Source organism: Typopeltis vanoorti, chromosome 10 (genome assembly GCF_054136105.1).
Source record: "Typopeltis vanoorti isolate ZY-2024b chromosome 10, IOZ_Tvanoo_1.0, whole genome shotgun sequence".
NCBI lineage: Eukaryota > Metazoa > Arthropoda > Arachnida > Uropygi > Thelyphonidae > Typopeltis > Typopeltis vanoorti.
The window spans coordinates 128,628,968-128,651,397 of NC_143558.1; the positions used below are offsets into that span (position 1 = coordinate 128,628,968).

The following is a 22,430-nucleotide window of genomic DNA, read 5'->3' on the forward strand; positions in this document are numbered from 1 at the left end:
TAAAAAAAAGTTTTACATTTATCATTCTAATAAGGCATTAAAATGTAAATTGGGGAGGACGTTTCAAAACGATCCGGCCTTTTCTATTTTGCGTGCACACTATAAATATTTATGTTCAGTATCTTGAAGAAAATCAATACAATTATGAATCTACTAATAATCTCAATTGCTAATCCGTGTTGTGTATATATTTCGGCTCGTATATCTAATATGCAGGATATAATGCATTTAGAAAAGTTTTCATCGAAAAAAAATATCCAATATTGAAATAACTGTTTTCATTTAAGAATTGATCCGCTTTTGAAACGCCACGTGTTCCGGTAGCTAAAGTTTGACACAGTATACCTTTCTGAAAATGCTGAATTGAATTAACATCGAATAGCTGGAAAATATCGATATTCACTTTCTACACGACGTCATCGTTTTTCAACAATAAAGAACAACAATCGAGTTCAACAATTAGATTAAATGGTTGCATTCCATAGTGTTGAGTAAATTAACTCTCATTGTTTCTGTTTAGAATTAGCATGTAGCTTGACGTTCGCATACAATAAATCTTAGTTGTGCCATTTCTGGTTTTCTATTGTTTGTATAGCGAACTATTGTTTATATCTTCTGTTTGCAGTAGAACTGAAAACTCTTTAAAAATTACTGCCAAATGCAGTAGTAATCTTTTAAAAATGCAGAATCGATCTGTCTTCGTATATTTTGAAAAAGATAGTATTAAATTCATTTAAAATATGCTACAGTATTTAGTAAGTAATAGTTTTTTTAAAAGGTATTACTTATTACTTAATTGAGCTACTATTAAAGTTAATAAATTGAGCAGCAATATCTTTAAAAATACATTGAGCTTTTGGTTACAGGCAAATTCATCGAAAAAACAATTTACTGAATAAACAATTCGCCGAATGACAATTCATCGAACGACAATTCGTCGAAAAGGCAATTCGTCGAAAATGCAATTCATCGAAAATTATTCGATGAATTCTTTCATAATTCATCGAAAAGTCATTTTTCTTGCAAACTATTGTTTAGAAAATGTTCAGTAACAATGCGGTACGTTACCCATGATACAGACAACATATGGAAGTGGGCATTAAAACGTAATAATTATTTTCTTGCATTTTATAACATTTAATGTAAGTGTACATCCTGCTTCATTGTACAGTTAGCGATTTATCTGTAGGGAAGACAGGAGTACCACATGCACTTATCTCCCAAATAACCTCGAAAACATGTAATTGCAGTTAATAAGGGGAGGAATAGGCTAAGAAATTCGTTCTACCAAATTTTGTCACAATAAGTCTAGTCGATTGAAATTAAAAATTTCATTAAATTTCATCCATCCAGAGCGAAATTGCTAATATCATTTAGGAACTTCCTTACGGAAATGTCATGATAAAAGTGATCCATTACGAACTAAAACTGAACCGTGCAGACTACTTCTTGTACTGAAAACTAATGCGAATTCTGCTGAGTCTGCGAGTTATTGTAATACATAATTTCGACACTTTTCTTTGTAGCCCCGAATATAGCTGAACTGAAAACTGGAACGGTTCAACTTTTTTTTGTAAAAATTTCAAATACGGAATCCAAATAAAATTTTTCCATTAATAAATGTAATAAATAAATTTACTGAACGTAAGTTAGTAGGCCTAATACTGAGATGACTAGGCTTTTCCTCCTGGAAATAGGCAAATCGGACAAGAAAGACAATACGAATCGATATTGTTCTGTAATTATTCCTTAGTAAAGCTGCATTGCTATACCAACAATCATTATATTGAGGAGGATGAGGGAAAATAGCATTAATCATTAATATCACTACTACTACTAATAATAATAAATTGATTCGTTCATGTAAATATTTTTCACAATATAATAATAAAATATACAGGAATTTAAAGTAAAAATATTGGAAAACTTGAAAAAAATTCATTCCTGAAGATTTTTCAATCACGTATTTTATTTACTTATTTATTCCTGTTTCTGTTATTCCTCGACGACAGGAGTGACACGTGCACTTATCTCCCGAATAACCTCGAAAGCAAGTAATTGCAGTTAATAAGGGAAGGAATAGGCTAAGAATACTAATGAGTATATGCATGGGTATATTTCTGGGTTTTGAGGAGGTGATCGGTGCAGTTTGTTAAAAAAAAAAATTAAAAGGTTAAAATATTCTCTAGGAAAGGAAAATAATAAAATAAGGAATGATGAATAAAGAGTCTTAAAAAACAAACCTGTAAACCTTTTAGAAGCATACTCATTTGGTGTTATATTTAGATGTGCAGCGGTTGGAAGTCTTATTCGACTTTTGAAGGATGCCAGTGGTCGGCAGATCACAGTTAGAAAACACAGTGCTAAAGGAAATTGGAATTGGGTTGAGTTGTTTTGAATTAAGGAAGAAGCAACTGGCCTTAAATCCCTGCGTGTTTTTCCAATTCGGTTCGCTTGTTTTTCGGCAAGAAAAAAACCAAGTTTCAGAGAGGAAAAACCTTTCACCCTCGTATGAGACAGGCTAACTCGCCTTCAGGTTAAACGCCCTGATAAAGGCGCTTGACATCCTTGATAAACGTAGGATGCTATAAATTCTAAATGCTGCTATTTAGAATTTATGATCAGATATGTTGAAGCCTAGATTAATATCATGGCTTTTAAGACGTCATTAAAAGAGTTTTTTTTAAGGGGAAGGGGCAGAAAAATATGCTACTGCACGTGGCTACAAAATTTCTAAGGCCGGCCCTGGTGCCAGTCCTGGTGAATATGTGTTTGAGGTAGATATTGAAATCCCAAGTCGTATATTGTCTGTTGGATTTCATAAGCAGGTGCATTGTCCTGCAAAAGCAACACGCCTCTGCTTACTTTCTCGAACAATTTTCCTTCAGTACCTCCTTCAATTTCTTCAGAGCTGCTGTAACAGTTTCACCTTTCTTGAGGTGAGGTAAGGATTACACCATCCATATCCTAAAAGACAATGGCAAGAACTTTCGCTGCTGACTGTTTGGTCAGCAGCGAAACTGTTTTGACTATTCTAACCAGAGATATTAAATGCGCGAAGTAAAAATATAAAGCACAGGTTTTGAGCGACATTTTTGGTATTGAGATTCAAAATGGAAATAATAAACTTTATTAATTCGCGTTTAATTGCAAGTATGAAATATTTAACTTAGATGCCGCTAATTATTTTAACAATCCCAGCAAATGGAAGGAAAGCACTTTATAAGAAACTTGTAACTAATCCCCGTCGTAATATTCAATGTCAGTGACAACTTTGCTTCGGTAACACGATTTGAAAAGAGCTTATGTTGAACTGTAAGCACTTTTGTTGGAAAGTTGCTTCAGAAATTTAATTACTTGCGCACAATAACCGAAAATGCCAGAAATCCGTCGACACTTTCTATAACAAGATCTTTCGATTCAAGAGGAGTTGAACTAATTCTTTCGCAAGACAAGCAATGTTAGTTCCTCCATTAGGGATTTCATTTGACAGAATGTGAAAGAGCATCTATAATGAACGCAGACTGCTTCATATTGCAAACGGGGCTAACAGACTCGAGTATAACGCAATAATATGAAGATTTCACGAATTTCAAGGTGAAATAGCACTTATTTTTCGAGTACGTTTGTTACTTGAAAAATAAGTTTTCAGATCAACATTTTCAGTAAAAAGTTACAAAACACTAAAATTATTGAAATTAATTAAGTCTCAAATATTTTTCAATGATCTGTAGATTTTTAAGCTACTTTGTCAAAAAATAATTGACGAACATATATTGTTCAGCTAGATATTCTTTACTATGAGAAGTATGGTGTTACAAACAGCCTTCATTTCGTATTCGATTAAAAGAAAATGATTAAAGCTTTGCTTTCATCGGAGCTGTCTAAAAATAGGTTAGTCAGCGGGTTCCTTAGCCATGCAGTCTACAACTCGCGAACGCAAATAATTTTCCTAAACGCAGAGATTTTATTAGTTAAAATTTTGAGGATGTGCGTAAGCTTTCGACAACGGTCAACATGCACAATCGATTTCCACAAAAAAACGAACGAAAATATTGAAACGCAGCTGTCATTAACCGCCATCAAAGTAATTATCAATTACTTCCTTTATACGATATACAAATATGAACAAATTTAATATTGGCTTTTAAGTAAACCTGTTAGATGCAAATATTCTGTCTCATTTTCGCCCGAAATGTCGAAATTTTAGGACGGGATGTTTACCGACAGCCGCTGCTGAAGTGTTGACTCAAGAAAAGACTGCATACAGAGAAATAATTCCCTCGGTTAGCAAACAGCGACGATGACAATGAACCGAAGCTCTTCATTAAAGAGCTAAGAAAGGTTATATGTAAGAAAAGATGAAAGTCGCCCCAGAACTTTTAATCGGCGATATAATGGACAGGAGACGAAGCACGAGAATTCAGGTGACGCGAAATTGTGTAGGATGGCAAGAAGATAAAAGAGGCAGCGCACGCGTTATAAAGCTAATTATTTAAAGTATCGCGAGCAGTTTTCTACGAGTTAATTCAGCTCTTTTGAGTCGCCTATCAATACTTGAAGTCATTAGCCAGGGCACCGAAGTGCTTCTTGGAGTAAAATCTTGAAAATTACCGACCTAAGAGAAAGTTCTGGGGGTTAATGAACTGACTTAAGATAATTAACTATTTCTGAAGCCAGCACTGTCGATAAGTCAAAAGGAGGATGGCAAAAAATTCGAATGATGCAGTTTCTTTCTTTTTACTTTTTTAAAATAAAGTGGCTAGTAGTAGCACGTGAAGATTTATGGGATTCCTACTTTGTCCGCGTTTTTAAATAACGATAACTTGCAGTGATTTATATTGAACTGAAATCTGTTTAATAAAATTAAATACACCGACTCAATCCATTTATTAATAACCAATTGTAGCCAGCTCAGTTGGAACATTATTGTGTGCTTGTTGTTAACAACAGCTGTGGCTACACGTTCAATCCATTGCAGTTGGCTTTCACGTCTGAAATGATAAGCATTTTAATCAGTCAACCATTTCGCAAGCTATTTACAGCACGCGGTTATATTATTTTCTAAACAAATGGCAAATTTTAGGATACAGATTTCCAAGTGTCTGCAGGGAAAGTAGCAAGATATTTCTTATCGATTACATTGATATTTCCTTTTTGTATGTCTTATCGTATCCGGCATTATTCGTTGTCTGCCCGAAGCTCTGTTCTTGGTAAAATAATATCAATATTGCTCACAAGGTACCCGCACGTTTACATTAATCTTCTGCATGACAGTTTCCTGATGTATGCTCCCAGGCACCTAATCGGAAAGGAGTTTCTGTTATTTGAAAGGCTATTTACCTTATTTTGGACTCAATCGATTATTCCATCCTCCTTGCTTCATCCTTCTCGCGTATTCGGTGTTCCAATGCATTCTTTGAGACATATACGAAGATCATTATCGAGAATGTGCTTTTTTGGCCGGATAGGTATTTCCATCTTCAATGCTCTTAAACTTTAAAGTGGACTTGAATATTTCTGATGAGCAATTGATAGTCGGATAAACAAATAAAATCATTACGGATACATAAACAGTTAAAACGACAGTTTAAACTAAAGAATTCAATGCGGGACAAGATTCTGCACTTTCAACAATAAAACTAAAACAAGAATCGAAAATGAAACAATGAAAAATTAAGCAACAAAGCTAATAATAAAAAAAAATATTCAAGACAACAATGAAAAATTAAAACACGTATAATAGAAACAAGAATAAATCCGACTTATTTCTTTTAATGTACATGATGATGATGACAGCCGCGTATTAAAGTTACTTATCAACTTCTTTTAGTGCCTCTCTTATTTTTATGAGAACGAGCAGACACATTTTAATGTGCATGCTGCCATACAGTGAGAAGTTTTCTTTAGGGGTGGGTAGGGGGTAGAAACTGCTTTATTTCTATAGATAGAAATCGGAAGTTCCGAATGAAGTGGGCGAATCTTGTTTCAGCGCATCCATTACTGTACAGACAGCTGATATCTGTGACTCCCATAACGATCTTCTCGAAGCACCGACTAACAAAAAAAAAGGCTTTGGAGGTGAGATAGGAAGTCTCCTTTCTATCAAGTGAATGAGTACATTGCATTGCATTATCGACCCTACGATGTCTCACCCTGTCAGCGAGATGACATAACTACGGAGATGGGAAACGGCAGGTCACAGCTGCGACAGCGCTCAATAAAACATATCCGTCTTTTTCGTGTGTCGGTGCATTAAACTTGCAAATGTGCACTTCGAGAAGTACAAGAGTTTCTCTGAGCGCGGGGGGGGTGGAGTGCTCTCAAACAGTGAGAAGAAAGGGATTTAACGCAGCATCGTAGGGTTGCTCCCATGAGGTGAGTGCGTACATAAGGAACTAAAGATCTACGAAAGTCTGGAGAAGTCCTTCGCCAACCATACAAGCAAGCCGTGGTCGCTGCATATGTGCGTTTATGATGCTTGGGACAAATGTCCCTAGCTCAAGTTTTGACGGTGAAAGATCTGTTTTTCATGCCGGCAAACTTGTACATTTTTGCCGGCATGAAAAACAGTGGTGGCCCATCAGACATTTTCACGTTCATCGCTTGGCATCTTCAGCAGTGGCATGTATTTTTTTTTCATAACAACGCCTGTAGCGTTATTGGCTACAAAAGTCAAGGTAGTTACTAGCAAGTTTCATTTTTTCCCCCTTAGGTAGATCTCACCCACGAAAGATCGAAAATCTGTGTGGGGGTGGCCCAATAGTGACATAATGACACCTGCTCTAGTGACTCCATCAGATCTTCAATAAGCAGGGTGGGACCTCACACTGAAGATTAATAAATATCCATGCCTCATCGGGATTTGAGCCATCAGCTTGTTAGGTTGTACAAAGGAAATCTCATTACTTTATTATGAGCTTCCAAGGGACCCTACATAATATATGAAATGCAACAAATAATTCAAGAACTTGAATACTACGACTATTCGCACGTCTGAGCAATTCTCGTAATCTCTTTCCATAAAGTCAAAGAGCTTGAAGTATTTTTTTCTATAATTTCGGTTGTCTTCTATTTGATATCGATTAAGTTTGAGCTGCTTCAGAGTGCTATTAATAAAAAAAAATATTTAAGTTCTTTGAAGTGAAAGAATCAAAAGAACTAGCGCTCCCAGATATACTGTATATAGTGTTGCTGCAAGAAAAGATTTGGATCTTAATACCCTTACAATTCACAGTAAAATAAAAGGTTTGCAATATATCACACAGCCAAATGTTAAACAGCCTTTTCAAACATTTGGATATTTTTCTGTATGAAGTAGACGAAAATACAGATGTTTTTGAAGTCCATGCTGCGATTTTCATTTACTATCTGTGTTTGCATTTAGTCGATGACATCATTACCTCCATAGCACGATTGGAGAAGGAGGGTACACTGTGACCTTCGAATGAAACTCGGGTTTTTCATCCCGTGTACAGACAAATCGGTCATGAGAACACACGCAATTTACAGACCAAAAAATACTGTTGTGATGGGCGGTAGATGATATTGGTGGTAGTTGTGTGTAGTGGAAGAATTAAGCAGTAGGGAGAGACAGGTGGGATGTTTGTGGGGGGGGGGAGTGGAGTACCCTCCCGCGATGAGTACTTGGACTCCTTAGCGGTGTCACATAACAATAATCATCCATGTTCAGTACACGGACTCGTTAATTAATTTACCTGACAGTTTGTCCAATATATGTTGCGAATGATTTTTGCAGCTGAATGCATCAGCCGGTATTGACGATGAATTATTCCAGTCTTATATGGAGATTGAATGGATTTCCTCTGCATATACACCCGTGAAACGAAAGTTTCGCATTCGAAAAACATAAAACGGTCTGCTAAATACACGCCATTGGCAGATATCATACATTGGCCTCATACCATTAGATTCTTTGGCCGTGATTTAAAACAACTCAATATCCAGCAGCGCGATACTAAGGAGCACTGTAATGAATAGAATGTAAATGTCCGCGTGGTTAGCCTAGTGGCGGTGCACTTCGCAACTATATGCGTGGGGAAGGAGTGTCCTAGGTTCGATTCCCGTCGGAGACTGTGGAGCTTAAGGATTTTCCTCAGCCATAGCCAAGTTAGCTGGTCTTGGGCGTGGACAGCAGGGTTTTTTCCCCAGTTTATCCTGGGGTTTTTCATCCCGCAAACCGGCCCCGTGAACCCACGGATTACAGTCAGGAACATCGTCCTTAGGGAATGCAGCAGAGGAGCGGCGAACCGGTTGCATTAATACGCCAGTAACCCTTCATTAGGGTGGGACTCAACCCGTCCTAGGACGGACGAGAAGGATAGGGTATATCTAAGAGATTAATTCGAATATTTCTAGACTAAGAAGAATGTACGGATCAGAATGGTAACCGCCAATAACTTTTTAGGACTAGTTCCCCTAAGAACGAAGTCCTCAAATCACTGTTCCGTAGGCTCTCTTTTTACACCCTAGCAGAGAAATTGACTTAAGCATAAACGTAATAACAGATGCACCACCCTTGGCTTCTGATACCAACTGCCTCTTGCAGTCAAAGCCGAAGCGATTTCCTCCTACCCTTCGCAATTGAAGACGGCAGCTAGAAGAGAAACAACTTCCATTTTGCCCGCAGCGCCCTTTTGCTAAGCAGCAGGTCACCTAATTCTCCGACTGCGCTCTCGCGATGTATTTATTGCACAGTTCAAGCTTCAGGTCTTCGAACAAGAGGTAGATAGGTAGTGCTGACTGATGCACAATTTAGTCGGAGGGGGGAGGGGTTGTACTTTTACTACACAAAAACACTACAAACGGATTATTTTGGATTTACCAGAAAACTTTGTGTGTTTGTGTCTGGTAGTTTGTTTTTCTTGTGTCGTATTGATAGCCAGCACAGGTTGACATTTGCAGGATTTCTGGTTGTCGACTTGTGAATTTGTAAAACATGAGCTGATACTTATCTTTCTTCTTTGGGGAGCTAAAAATATTCATTTGATTTCTGTAGACATTTCTATAGATCGATAAGTATACAGATTCTGTTACTAACTCATTTTGCAAAGAATCGCATTTTTTGTGTTAGATGTTGCTTGTTTTTATGACAGATCTCGTGATTGATGACGGGCGGCAGGAAAGCGTTTTTTATAAAAGAAAAAAAAAAGGATGCATTTGGTTGTAGCCAAAAAAAGAGTTCATGAAATTTCGACACCCAATTCTTTAATAGCTAAGCGAAATGGTAACGAGAGATAAAAAGGCATTTTGGTGTAACCGATCAAGCTTCTTCGGCACTTTCCTGTTTCCACATCCTTCTTTTACTGTTGACATCTACCCTGACCTCCGAAGACATTCGCAAACAAATTCAAATTTGTTTTCGAATGTAGGGATGCTAACCATTTGGCTATCAGGCGGGCAAAATATTGGTGTGTTTCAAATGTAACTGCAATATGATCAACACCACAAAAATAGCTTTTAACTTTGATGAAGGAGGAGAAATCAAACAGCAAGCATTTTACAATCAAAGGAACTGTAGTTCCATCATACACACAAACCTACCTCATAACACACATGCTTGGCAGACATACTCGCGGTCATTTAGTAAATCACATAAAATGTACCTATTGAATTATGATTAAAGATGTAAGTAATCCAGCGGATTTCTGAGGAGCCTTGTGTGCACGTATACTTTTTCTGCCACTTGATAAAAAATTACCAGTATTTCGGTGAGAAATTATTGCAAAGCATCGATTCGTTTTTTTTTTTTTTTTTAAATTGAAATTACGAGAAAAAAATCGGAAAGTCTTCGTCGACATTTCCTGACATGACGGTAGTGTTACGAGCATCTGTGATAGGCAAATATAAAAATTCAGGGAATAAATTCGTTTGGATGGAATAACCGATGTCAATGATGCGGGGATTATCCACTGAACAACATCCACTTGTTATCATCTGGAACAACAAATATCACAAAACACTGCATGACCTTAGACAAAACACGCACATTACGATTTGAATACCGTCATCGCATGCGCAGTGGCTCGGGGGGGGGGATGTATTGATCTTCTTTCGTCTGTAATATTCCGAGTTGTTCACAAAAATACTTTATATCAAATAAAAGGTTGTTAAAGACATATTTAAACTTATATTTGCACATAAAAAAACAACACATCAGATGCACGTTTTCGAAGTCTTGCATCGTCAAAAGTCTTTTGAAATTTAAGTTGCTTTAGCTATCGTTATAGAAACTATGGCGTTAGTGCACATAAAACATTTTGCGTTGTACACGCCTTGGCATTAAAAAGATCTCATATTCCAAGAAATAATTTTATTACGTTCCCCCTTCGTATCTCTTCAAGTCAATAAAAAGAATAATTTTCTGTCTAATATTTGTAATACAAAATCCCACATTTATGGTCTTCACTCATATTTTTATTTGGTTGGTTATTCGTTCTTATTGTCATAGAATTATTGCCTTACTGAATCCAAAAAAGACTTGAGAGCCATTTTGAACTCCCCCCCCCCCTAGTTAAAGAAGTTTCTGTGATTATGATGAAGAGTTTAAACCGAAACCATTTGAGGTCAGAGTACTTTGAAAAAGATGAATGTGATGTTCAGTACCACGCGCGAGAAAAGAAAAGTGCCGTCCTCACATTTCGTGAATTATAAGCCTTTAATTTATTAAATCTCTCTCCTAATCTTTCCCAATATATTTTCAGAATTCATTCTGTTTGGAAAATATTTATTCCTTTCGTGAAAAGCCCGTCTCACGCTCGCATCCAATGGGAGTATGCATTTCACAGTGCAGAACAGTACACGCGTTGACAGTTATACCAACTGGTATCCACCTTCGGCAAAATGCACAAGTGTGTTAGATTCGTTTTACCCTTCCGGACAATCTTACTCGGCTCTTGAATGGATTTTATTTAAATTCCGTTATTGTAATGCTAATAAAATCCATTTAAGTTTACATTTCGAAATATTCGTTGTTTTCGAGACGAAATTTCTTAAAAAAAAAAAAAAAGGTTTCGAAAGTATACTTAGCATTAATTTCCTCCTTTCTGCTGAATAAACTTGAAGGACATATTAAGATACTCCCTTGTTTCAAGTTTAGTTTCGACTGAATCAATTGATTAGCAATAATCCAGAAAACAACGTCTTCGATCCATAAGAACAGTTCACTTGCTGTAATAACGAATAATGTCATTTGTACAAGAATGCAATTCGAAATGCACCCACGATTGTTAGCAATCCCTTCCTTGAATGATTCTATTTAAAATATTATATTTTTTTATAAACAAAGGAAGCTAAGGCTGTTTAGCTCCCGAATACAGAATATCTCTTTTCACTCACTGTTTACGAGTTGCACTATTGTAATTCTGAATCTGCAATGGAAAGAAGAGTCCATCAATCAATCGAGAATGCTGTTGTGCAAGACTCTTTAAGTGTCATTCAGTTAAATGTGAAGCCCATGTTGCTCTAAACAGGAACTTCATTTGGTTTACCCATGCTGAAAATGTCTGTTGGGTGGGTGGGGGGGGGGAGGTATTGCTTTTTATTATTTTTTTATTTAAAAAATTACAAAGTTACAAATTAATTGATTTAAATATGAATACCTATTCTCATGTAAGATAAGTGTTTTTGGCTTCAGTTTCTTTCAAATAGTTCTCAATACCCAGAATTCGGAGTGATATAAATTTGGTATCTACTGTATATATATGGGGTGCTTCGTGTTAGCAGTCACTTGTCGGCCAGTTTGCGATTCTACGTCCCGACCATTGGGTCTACGATGTGCTCGAAGCACGTGCCAAACAGAAAGAGATTTACTACGTGCAATATAGCACACGAAGGCAGCTGGCAAGGCCATTACCTCGCTACCTAAGGTGGCATTATTGCTCAATAAAGTGAAGGTCATTTCCTGAGCCTCAGATGTTCCGAAATTGCCATCTCGGACAAGCATTTGTTAGCCTGTTCGCAGAATGAAGGAAACAAAATGGCCTAACTGGTAAGAAATAACTATTTTTGTTTTTCGTTAAAAATAAAAGAGCCGTATGGCTTTTTTTTTTTTTTTATCTTTCGCTCTCTCCTAAGTGCTTTAACAAATTATAGTCTCGCGGACAGTGTTACGTACACCAGGGAGGATCTCGAACAAGATTTACGGTAAGATATGCGAAGTGGATTTCACAAAAGAAAGGGAGTCGGTATACGACTCTGCATTTCACTTATCGTCCATGTTCTCCTCTCGAGGGATGTTATCGTGCTGAGGGAATGCGGCAACGATTCCGATCAATCATTCAAACGACGTTTTCAAATCTTGATCCGAATGTTCTTAGCGCGCGCTGCACGTCTTCCTACAGCGGGAGACCAAAAGAGGTGGAAGGAAGCTCCAAGTTTTTGAGAGGAACGTGACTGGTGAACTGATATTTTCGCTATATTTGGAGGACCATCGAGACGAGAACGCTGAAGCAACAAACTGCCGAACATACACCAAGGTTCCATAACTGTGCCCGAGTAGCCAAACATCGCGTGTAACAGTTATGCAAGTTCGCCCGGAATGTCAACTAGACGCGTATCAGCGAGGGAATGGTTTTCATTTTCTAAGTGGGAAATGCCATCAGTTCAAGACATTCAACGGCATTTCATGGTTAGGCATTAACTGAATAAAAGAGAAAGAAGAAATAATTATCTTTGTTCGTGCCCAGTCACAGAAAATGGATAATTATTATTTTTTTATTATTTGTCACCCCCCAAAGACTCATCGAGGGAGGGCGTCTACTCTACAACTCTGTCTCCACCACTCGCAATCCACCAACTTACCGCAACTACACCAACGCCATCTATCGACCACCACCACCACTATGACTTGTTATTCATTCGCATAACTATCTTCGTCCGTAGGCTGTAACTCCACTTCTTTCAATTCTGTTGTTTTTTGCTTCCGCGTAGACTAACACGTTACAATGCCGGCTTTGAAACCATATCCGAGGGAGTAAGGTTGTTAATCATTATTTATGTAGTCTCCTATTTCTGTAAATTGCATGTATACTTCTGGCCACTTTCCATGAGGAAAAACTCGTTTATCTCCATACGAGACTGGCTACCTCACCTTCAGGTGAAAAGCCCTGATAAAGTGGGTCTTCGAGTCCCAAACAGGATTCGAACTCAGGCCTTTCCGACCAAAAAGCATCGACGAAACCAAATGAGATAAGGAAGCTTTTTTTTTTCCAAATTTAAAACATTTACCTAATTGACGATATTAAAGATCTATCACATTATTACAGCCAGTATTAAAAGTGTTTGGAAAAAATGAACTAATCAATAATAGTGGAACAAAAGGAAATTAACCACTCACAGATGCACTTACAAAGATCGGTGGACTTCATACGCATTCACCGGCTTCTGATTTGCAAAATTCAGAAATAACTCCTCAAGTTAATTTTTAACATCCGGCTAAACAGCAGCATTAGTGATGGCCGCGACCACTTCGAGGCGCTGTAATCTGTGTTGTCTTCATTTTATTTCGTGGAACACCGTGGTAAGCCTGTCGTGTTGCGTTCCTACGCACACTTCACACAAATGTCGGTTAATGGCGCTGCCAGATAAGACTGCAAACCACACTGAAGGGAACGTTCAAATTAAACGATGATCGATCCGGATCGCTAGCCCTTTAATGAAGGTGTGTTGAACGTAGAGATTAGCGGGGTGCACTTTCGGTGATAGAACAGACGGACACGCACCGCGCTCGCCCATTAAGACAAGCATCGCACCAACTATATGTGCGGCAGAATCAGCACGCGACTAGGTTAAAGAGAAATGAACTTCTATCCTTGTGCAAGGAATGATTATTTTCTGTTGATAGTATTAGTAGGCAATCCCATTCTTTCTTTGTGTGTTTAGTTAAGGATAAGTCTGGGGGAAGAATTCTGATCGTGCAGTCTCCATCTCCCAATGGTGTCCGACTTCCATGAGAAATCTTTTTTTCCCCGCGTGTTCTGCTTAGAACGCGTTGTGTGTTTAATATTCACATGCATCAACACTCCAAGGCCTCTCCTTCCTCTTTTGATGTTTCTATTCTTTAAAACTAGCCGAGTCATGAACTTATTAACCTTTCACAAATTAAAACGTGGAGTTTTTTTTTCACTTGATGGTTGTAGTACTTTTAAAAATCAGAAAAGTACTTGCTACTCAAAATACTTCATGCTCTGTATATTACGTCAAAAATACTTGAAGTGAACAGAAGTATTTGAAGAACCAGAAGAGCATTTAAAGCCACCCTCTTCAATTCTTCAAGTGCTTATTAGCATTTTGAAGTAAATTACTTGCGGTTGGAATAAAAAAAAAAAAAAAAAACGAAGTAAAAACACTCCGATGATGAAAAGATTGAGAATCGGTAGATTAAACAAAGTTGAATTCAATGAGGTTGTATGAGATTGTATTTGGATTTTCTAGCCAAAGATGTCTCACGCGTTTTTTTTTCCCCTTCTGAATATAAAAACTCCTCTAAGAATAGACAGATGACCTTTGATGGTACTCGTTCAGTTCCCTTTTCTTGTCTTTTTTTTTCTTTACCCAAATGTAAAAGAAAGAAGGCTAAAGTTTTACGAGTTTGCTTCATCCATTTGAAGTTAATAAATCTTAGTCACATGAAATTCTAATGTAGACCTACTGCGATTCCTACATGCAGAAAAAAAAAAAAAAAAACTGTAAAATTCACAATTTTGTCAATATAATTCCTGTCATGAATGTCGACAACGGACATTGCTTGTGGTTTCTCTTCTGGCTACGTTTTTTCTTGGTGTAAAATTTTTCTGATCGTTGACAGATGACCGAATTACCATTTGACATCTCTTTGCGTCTTCCTTGCATTGCAACAACATACATGTGTCTCTTTATGCAGCTGTAAGAAAGAAATGCTATAAAAGTCTGTCAAACTGGCTTTACGTTCTGGTAGTAATATGTACCAGCCGCAGCATAGTTTGGAAGTATTGACTTTCCGCTTTTATCCGCGAAATGGAATACAATGTATGCTGATGTGTCCCAGGGGATGATGGAACTCTGAGTTGAATTTCATGTGGTTGCTCGTGTTAAAATGTAAAACGTGCCGGAGACGGAATCAAAGACAGATTTGATCTTTAAAAAAATATATATATAGTAGTGTTTGTGCAGTTATTTCTTCCATTTTCACTCTTAGGCAAAATATTAATATCTGCAAAGAAGTAATATTATATTCTTCCTTGAGTTCTGTCGCTAGGACTTCTGGATATTTAACTTTTCGATGGGGGAGGGGGGTTAGAATCCAGAATTCGATGCAAAAAGGCAGAGTTATCGCAAGTTTTCTCTCCCAGAAACTTCTGTTTTTACCAGTGGCGGCTTGCACATAAGCATTGCAGCACCCCCCAAGGAAAAAACGAAAGAATTAAATTTTGTTTGTGTTTATAAATAAAAGCAATGCTTACAACATTATATAAATGCAAAACAACATGTTAAAGGTTACAGCTTATGTTTCGACATTGAATAGTTAATAATTGGAATTGTTCCGTTAACGCTTTAGAATACGAAACAAATGCACTGCGATCTAACGCAGGGGCGGAATTATCACGTTAGGCCAATAGCAGCTGGTCTCGCCGATATTCGTTTGCGCTTGTCATAGCGCGTAACAAGTGAATCCGACACTGCTCAACGAGCAGTGTCGCTACAGATAAATTGTATGATTGCGCGCGTTATTTCTGTGAGATACGAAACTTTTATTAGTGGGTGCGTATTCGTGGTGAACTATTTTTTTGTAAATCTTGTTTTATTCTGTTAAAATAACATATAATTATTTATTTATTATAGAAACAAGGCTGAATTATGACGAGTGTCACTGTTGAAAATATGAAAAGAATTATATTTTCCCAATTATCGTTACACGAAACAAATGCACTGCGAACTAACACAGTGTTGCAATGTCGAAACTGACACTGCTCAATGCGCAGTGTCGCTACAGATAAATTGTATGATTGCGCGCGTTATTTCTGTGAGATACGAAACTTTTATTAGTGGGTGCGTATTCGTGGTGAACTATTTTTTTGTAAATCTTGTTTTATTCTGTTAAAATAACATATAATTATTTATTTATTATAGAAACAAGGCTGAATTATGACGAGTGTCACTGTTGAAAATATGAAAAGAATTATATTTTCCCAATTATCGTTACACGAAACAAATGCACTGCGAACTAACACAGTGTTGCAATGTCGAAACTGACACTGCTCAATGCGCAGTGTCGCTACAGATAAATTGTATGTTTGCGCGCGTTATTTCGGTGTACAAAACTTTTATTGTTGGTGTGTGTTCGTGGTGAGGGTGAAATATTTAAAAAAAAAAGCAATTTTTTAATATGTAAATTTTATTAATAAATTGGTTACTGATTAGGAAAAAAATAATTTTTTTTATTATTTTGTGTATGCAACACCTCCCACTTAAAATTTTCACCGTTTTCACAAAACAGGGAAGCTGGCTAGAAAACAACCCAATTAAGTGACATACTGACGGCATAGCATTAGTGCTATCGGCGGAAATACAAAACCAAACTAACCCTTGTTTAAGGGCCAGTAAAGTAACCCTCCCTCGCATATAAAATAATTGTGGGTTAAATAATTTCTCCTATAAGAATACAACGTTTAATGTAAGGTCAGAATCTTATATTTCAGACTGTCAAGTGACGCTTAATACACGTGCTGATTGACACTTCTGTTGTAATTCTTTCATAAATGAAAACAAGGCTTGGAATTCTTTAAGTGCACTCATCATACACTTGTCAGAAATCTGTAAATGGTGACAATTACGAAATTAAATCAGTTTTTCCCCCATTAAAAATTGAGTGTCGCTGCATCTCCGGGTAAGTAGTAATAAAAGCTCGCGCTTAACAATAGTATTTTCAGCTGAAATTACAAATCTGAGCGACTAATAACTGAACCTAAGGCGTTACTTGCAGGTAAATGCAACACAACAAGAGTCTAGCAAAAAAAGAAAAAAAAATTAAAATGCGATGCTATTAAAACGTAATTAGGGAATGGTTGGGTATGAATTGACTGCTATTTCTGATTTCTTTTACGACGGATAGTATGAAAATAATTCTTCCGTTTTTTTTCTTTCAATTCGAGCGCGAGGCATTTCGCGTGTGTAAAGCTTTCTGTCACGTTATTGGACAGTAGTAGCCTCTAGTTCCACCCACCATCGTGAGTGGCGCTGCGATCGGTAACATGAGAGCAGCACGCAAGTAGCTCAAAATGGCGGCCTACTGTAGATATGCGTAAGAAACGGAGAGTTTTAAATGAATTCCTTACTGCTAAAAATGCGAATCTGATTGGAATTCATATCCGCATTAAAAATGGGCCCAAGAAAGATGATATTGTCGACATGAACACAGTGGCGCTGGAGTGATGAAACCGTGTTATGGAGCAACTACGAGGTTGCGTCTGGGGACGTTTTTGATAGAATCAAGGTCAATTCACAGCGATATGCGAAAACGTTGCAGAAACTTAAGAAATATCGAGTTTGGTACACAAGAAACCTGAATATTTGAGGTCTTTCATCTGCATGAGAACGCCAGACTTCAAAATCAGTTTGTACGCAATTGCAACATTTGACCACAGTGATCTTCCTCATCCTGTCTATATCCCGGATCTGACATTCATTGACTACTAGTTGTTCGATCCTGTAAAGGACGCCATTTTAAAGAGGACAACAAGAAGTTGAAACTGTTCTTGAAGAGCTCTAAACATAAAGACTTACGAAATGGTAATGCAAAGTCGCAACCAACGATGGCAGAAGCATATCTATGGAGATTTTGTCGAAAAATAACAATGCTATAACGTACATTATATTTTCTGAGATCGGAAGAAAAAAAAAAGACATTCACTTTCGTACTTTTCGAAACCTCTTTGTAGATTTAGATATCCATGAACTGCCATTTTTGAAGAGATTCAGCTTCTAATATGTAGCACTAAACATAATTAGATGTATCTGGATACTGCAGGTAACTTTATAAGGAATTTAGAGAGACGAAAGAAGCGATTTCTATTCAGTAATTTTAATCAGTTTCGCCCATGGCATTGTTGCAATGATTGGGAACATGGAATTGATTTTAGTTGCACTCAGTTCTTCAAAAGCAGCGAACTTGTTTCCACGTTATTCTCTTAGATAAATGCAGCCTTTCTCAATTTTTTTTTTACCTGCTAGTCTTTGATTAACTTAATGTCTTCATGACATATTCTTGGTTTAAAGAAAGAGGGCAAGGTAAAACACCCTTCCGCATGCAATGGGCTTCATGTAAAGCAGATCGATCGTTAAGGCAGTTTTTATTAGATGAAGTCTGCAAAGGTAAATATATATATATAAAAAAAAATAAGGTTTCGAAAAGAAAGGAGAGAAAATGGATTTCTTCTATTAAGAAGTGAGTGTCAATACGACACACCTTTTTGCAACAATCAAAGTGGAAAAACGGTTTTCTGAGGGCGAAAACTATAAATTAACTAAAAATAGAGGTCGCTCAGTGTTCCCTGGGATACACGTAGGCGTAGCACATAACAGTCTGTACAATGCAGCTGTCATAGAGGGCGATTAAACCAATTTGGATAATTGAACGCTTTTCTATTTTGGGAGGAATAAAATGCCACTGGAACACTACGGCATGTAAGGACCCCACGAAGCGTGGGATTAGAGGTGTATGTCTGCAGACGGATTTAAAACTCTCCTAAGAAAAATATTTTATAATCTGTTCGAAGCATATGAAAGCACCAGTTGTACACATAATTATTTTAAAATAAAACCTTAGAATCTTGTACTTGAGCAGTGAAACCGTCCACAGTATTAACCACGATTGCAAGTGCAGCAATAACAAGCGTTGCACTTCATATCTTTAATAAGAAACAACGCCGAACTTAGTTACTGTTTATCAGTTTGTTTGTGTGTGTCCAAAGTGCGTGATTAGTCATCGTGTAGTGTCAAATGTGGAGAACTTTCTTATCTGACCGATACATTCACCTGTGTTTGATGGGACAGTAATCGTCACCATTAGCAGAGACCGTTAGAGACATGACAATTGGGTAATCATAGTGTGCCGTGAGCTTATACATCCTATAATTAGCTCGCGATCGTTTTCTGCATCGCCTCATTTATCATGCTTAGAAAATAGGTAGGTACAAATTGTTAAGTGTTTAATTTTAATATTTATTCAAAATCCGATCCATTTGTGTATAATGTAACAAAGAATTACAAGACGTGGTTTAAGAAGAATACCATTGTACTCTATTTATATTAGTCCCATTTTTGTACGCTTGTTTCTGGTGTTCCTGGCCAAATTTTGAAAATTTAGTTTATTTTCTTCATCAGTATAATTCAAAATTCATTCAAGACGGCTAACCTTAAACGCATAACAATTTTTGCTGTTTATAGATTCGAAGATTTAAAGTTTTGGATATCTTAAAAGATTCTCACAAATGCATTGGAAGACAGCGCGTGCAAAAAAAAAAAAAAAATACACGGCGTCCAACTTTTAAATAATTTTATGCTAAATTCGTTGCTTTGCCTACCTGAAGTATATGATTTTCATTCGAAAGTTTGAATGTTTCCTTTCTCCCCTCCTTCTTTAAAGTACAATATTTCAACTGTACTGCCATAGCAGTGACGATATGTCACACAAATCAGTCTTCTGATAAGTGGAAGATTGTGAAATCTCAGCTTACCATTAAATGTAATGTTTTCCATGTAAGTGAGCGATATCGAATGATAGTGATACTTGGGTAGCAATCTAGACATTTCGTTAGAGGGTGGGGGGAGTCACTTACAAATAGGGTTGGTGGTCATTTGTATACACGAATAAAAATTATAATTATTGTACGGTTTTATATGAATAGTATAGTGTTAGCAGTATTGTGATTGATCAGTTGTTGTTCGTTACTGACAATTAATGATGTAGTTTTAAGCTTAGTTAGGATACATGATATGTTATGTTTGGATTCGCGTATCGATTTTGTCAGAACATCTGGTGATAGTCTGTATAAGACTTGCCTAATGCTGACTGTCTTCCTTCTAGCGATGAATTACTCAGTTTCGGCCTGTTTAAGATGAATTTTTCTGATAATGCCCCTGTTTTCTGCTCAATCGACGGAGCCGCTGCAGCTCTGTTAGTATTGAACATGCCCTTCTGGAAAGGCCTAAATTCGAGTGTGGTTTAACTGGTCTCATGTACAGTTGGCAGGGTTTTTCCTCCCCGAAATTCGAATTTTTTTTTTATTCATCAAAATATGCAGACAGCCCAGAAGAACACAATAAGTACGTTGATCTCATAGCCTTAGTTGCTTGTTCCGAAATTGTTAACCACTAGCATTATCAGCCAATAACCAGGTTCGAATCCATTTTTCATTACTAGAACGATTCATTAGAACACCCTCCGAGTTATTCTGAGAATTACTTTGTATTAAATTTCCCTAAATTCATGTCAAAATTCAGTAGCAATGATTCCGTTAAAAAAAAATTGACGTCCTCTCGTATAAGTCATTAATAAAAATTTAGAAATCGTGTTTTTTTTTTTTTTTTTTTTTTTTTTTTGTCTAAGATGATAACACTTATCCGCTTATTGCATGTTCTTCTCTTGCGACTTAAACATACATCTGAATGGAGCCGGTAACGAGTTCTAAATGAACAGTTGTATGATTTTAAGTACGATACACGTTTATAAATTAGTCATCAGCCATTAATTTTAAGAATGAAATATGTTTCACGTTATCGGCATTTCAACAATGCTTATTTGCTGTAGTTTAAACAGCGCCCTCTTTAGTGGTAGAACAGACTTCCGACGTTCCAATCAAAATCATTTTAATTGACATTTATGTCTTTAAGGGTGAAGCAAAATGCTTTTCATATTCCCCGCTATCTGTTGTGGTTACAGTGAGGGTAAAATTTACAAAATCATTTTAAGTTCTTAAAAGAACTGGGCGATGGACTGAGTCCTTGACTCTTTATCCCGTCATCTGAATGAAGAAAATCTGTGTGGATGGAGTGTTATTGAGCTAAAAAGCTCTAGTCATGGCTGGGTAACGGCAATAGCCGAGCCTCAGTTAAAACTTCATTGACTACAGCATTACCATTTGTTACCCTGGAAGTCCTAAAAAGGACTAATTATATTTATTAGCCACCAACCAAAATCATTTTAAAATCACAGTAATAATTACTTCTAGTATATTGATATGAAATACTTAAAGGTTTGTTTGATGTGGTTTTAAAATTATAAAAAATCACTTAAATATTTAAAAAAGTCAGTTAAGTTTTATAAGATAGATATAATTTATTTGGAGATTATAATAAAATAATTAAATTAGTTCGAACTGTAACAATATGCAAGACATTTCATGCATTGCAAACTAAAACTTATACAATATATGAAGAAAGTTGTAAAAGCTTTTTTTCTTGTGTCCAAGAAAAGTTATCTTGAGCATACGTGAACTATTTCTTCTTAGTTCTGATGCAAAATTGAAAAATTCGCAGGTCCGTTTCAATTGGATTTGTCAATATGTGGTTACCTTTCGGCAAGTTGTTTTGTTTGGAACCTCGTCACAACTTAAATGGATAGACTCTTGGTTTGAATACCGACAAGGCAATGCAGAGCTATTTTAAACATGTTCGACTAATGCTGCCGTATATCTCGTTCTAGTAAAGCTATTTTCCTTGCTCCGTGCAGGAAGGAAACAAACATCGATCGATGTCTTGCGTCCTAGTACTCACACTACTTCAGACTTTTCTTTCAACTTCATTGCTTGATTAGAAAGAGGTTCAAGTTTCGAAAACAACAAGACTTGTGCAGAATCATATGCTGGCAAAAGATTGTAATTTGTATAATGTATTTTAACACCAAAACAAAACTGACTAAAGATAATTATGTATAATGGTTATGAAGAGACTACAAAAAGGTGATAATTTGAAACAAGAACGTAACAAAGGCTGCCATAACAGGAACATCAATGGTTAGGTTTATGCTAATTGCATTTGAATTCTCCCACTTTTCCTGAAAAGTGTGACGTTTGGTTGACATAACAAATAAAATAGCAATTAATTAGACAAATTTTAATAAAGATAACAAATATGGAAATAGATAACAGAATACGTACGACTGGTGTTGGTGAGAAACCGGTTTATAATTATATTTTAACAGAAAATTGGCAACGTGGATCTACAGAAACCAAGGAAGTTGCAAAACAACAGATTTTAAACTTTGAAAATTTAAGGATTGAACAGATTACATCGCTGGGGTATCTATACTAAGAACAAAGATAAGCATTTACTAAAATAAAGAGCCAAAAATTTAATTTCGCCGATGCGAAATTATGTAAACCAAGTGGATATTAAATCCAACATTATTTCAAAGAGGAATACAAAAACTTTAA

At 36.6% G+C, this 22,430-nt stretch overlaps 2 protein-coding genes across 5 annotated transcripts in view; one reads left to right on the plus strand and one right to left on the minus strand.

The window, feature by feature from the left end:
* The window catches only part of LOC150102783 (tubby-related protein 3-like), a 514,140-nt gene that overhangs the window by 278,014 nt on the left and 213,696 nt on the right, over nt 1-22,430 (minus strand). The window lies entirely within an intron of this gene.
* LOC150102784 (protein king tubby 1-like) overlaps nt 1-22,430 on the plus strand; it is a 393,182-nt gene that overhangs the window by 186,857 nt on the left and 183,895 nt on the right. The window contains exon 1 of one of the 3 annotated variants that reach the window (XM_090398895.1): nt 19,055-19,183. The exons of the other annotated variants lie outside the window; for them this stretch is intronic. The gene's annotated coding sequence lies outside the window, so the exon portion shown is untranslated. Of the gene's footprint in view, nt 1-19,054; nt 19,184-22,430 lie in introns of those variants that run through there. 3 annotated transcript variants of the gene reach the window in all.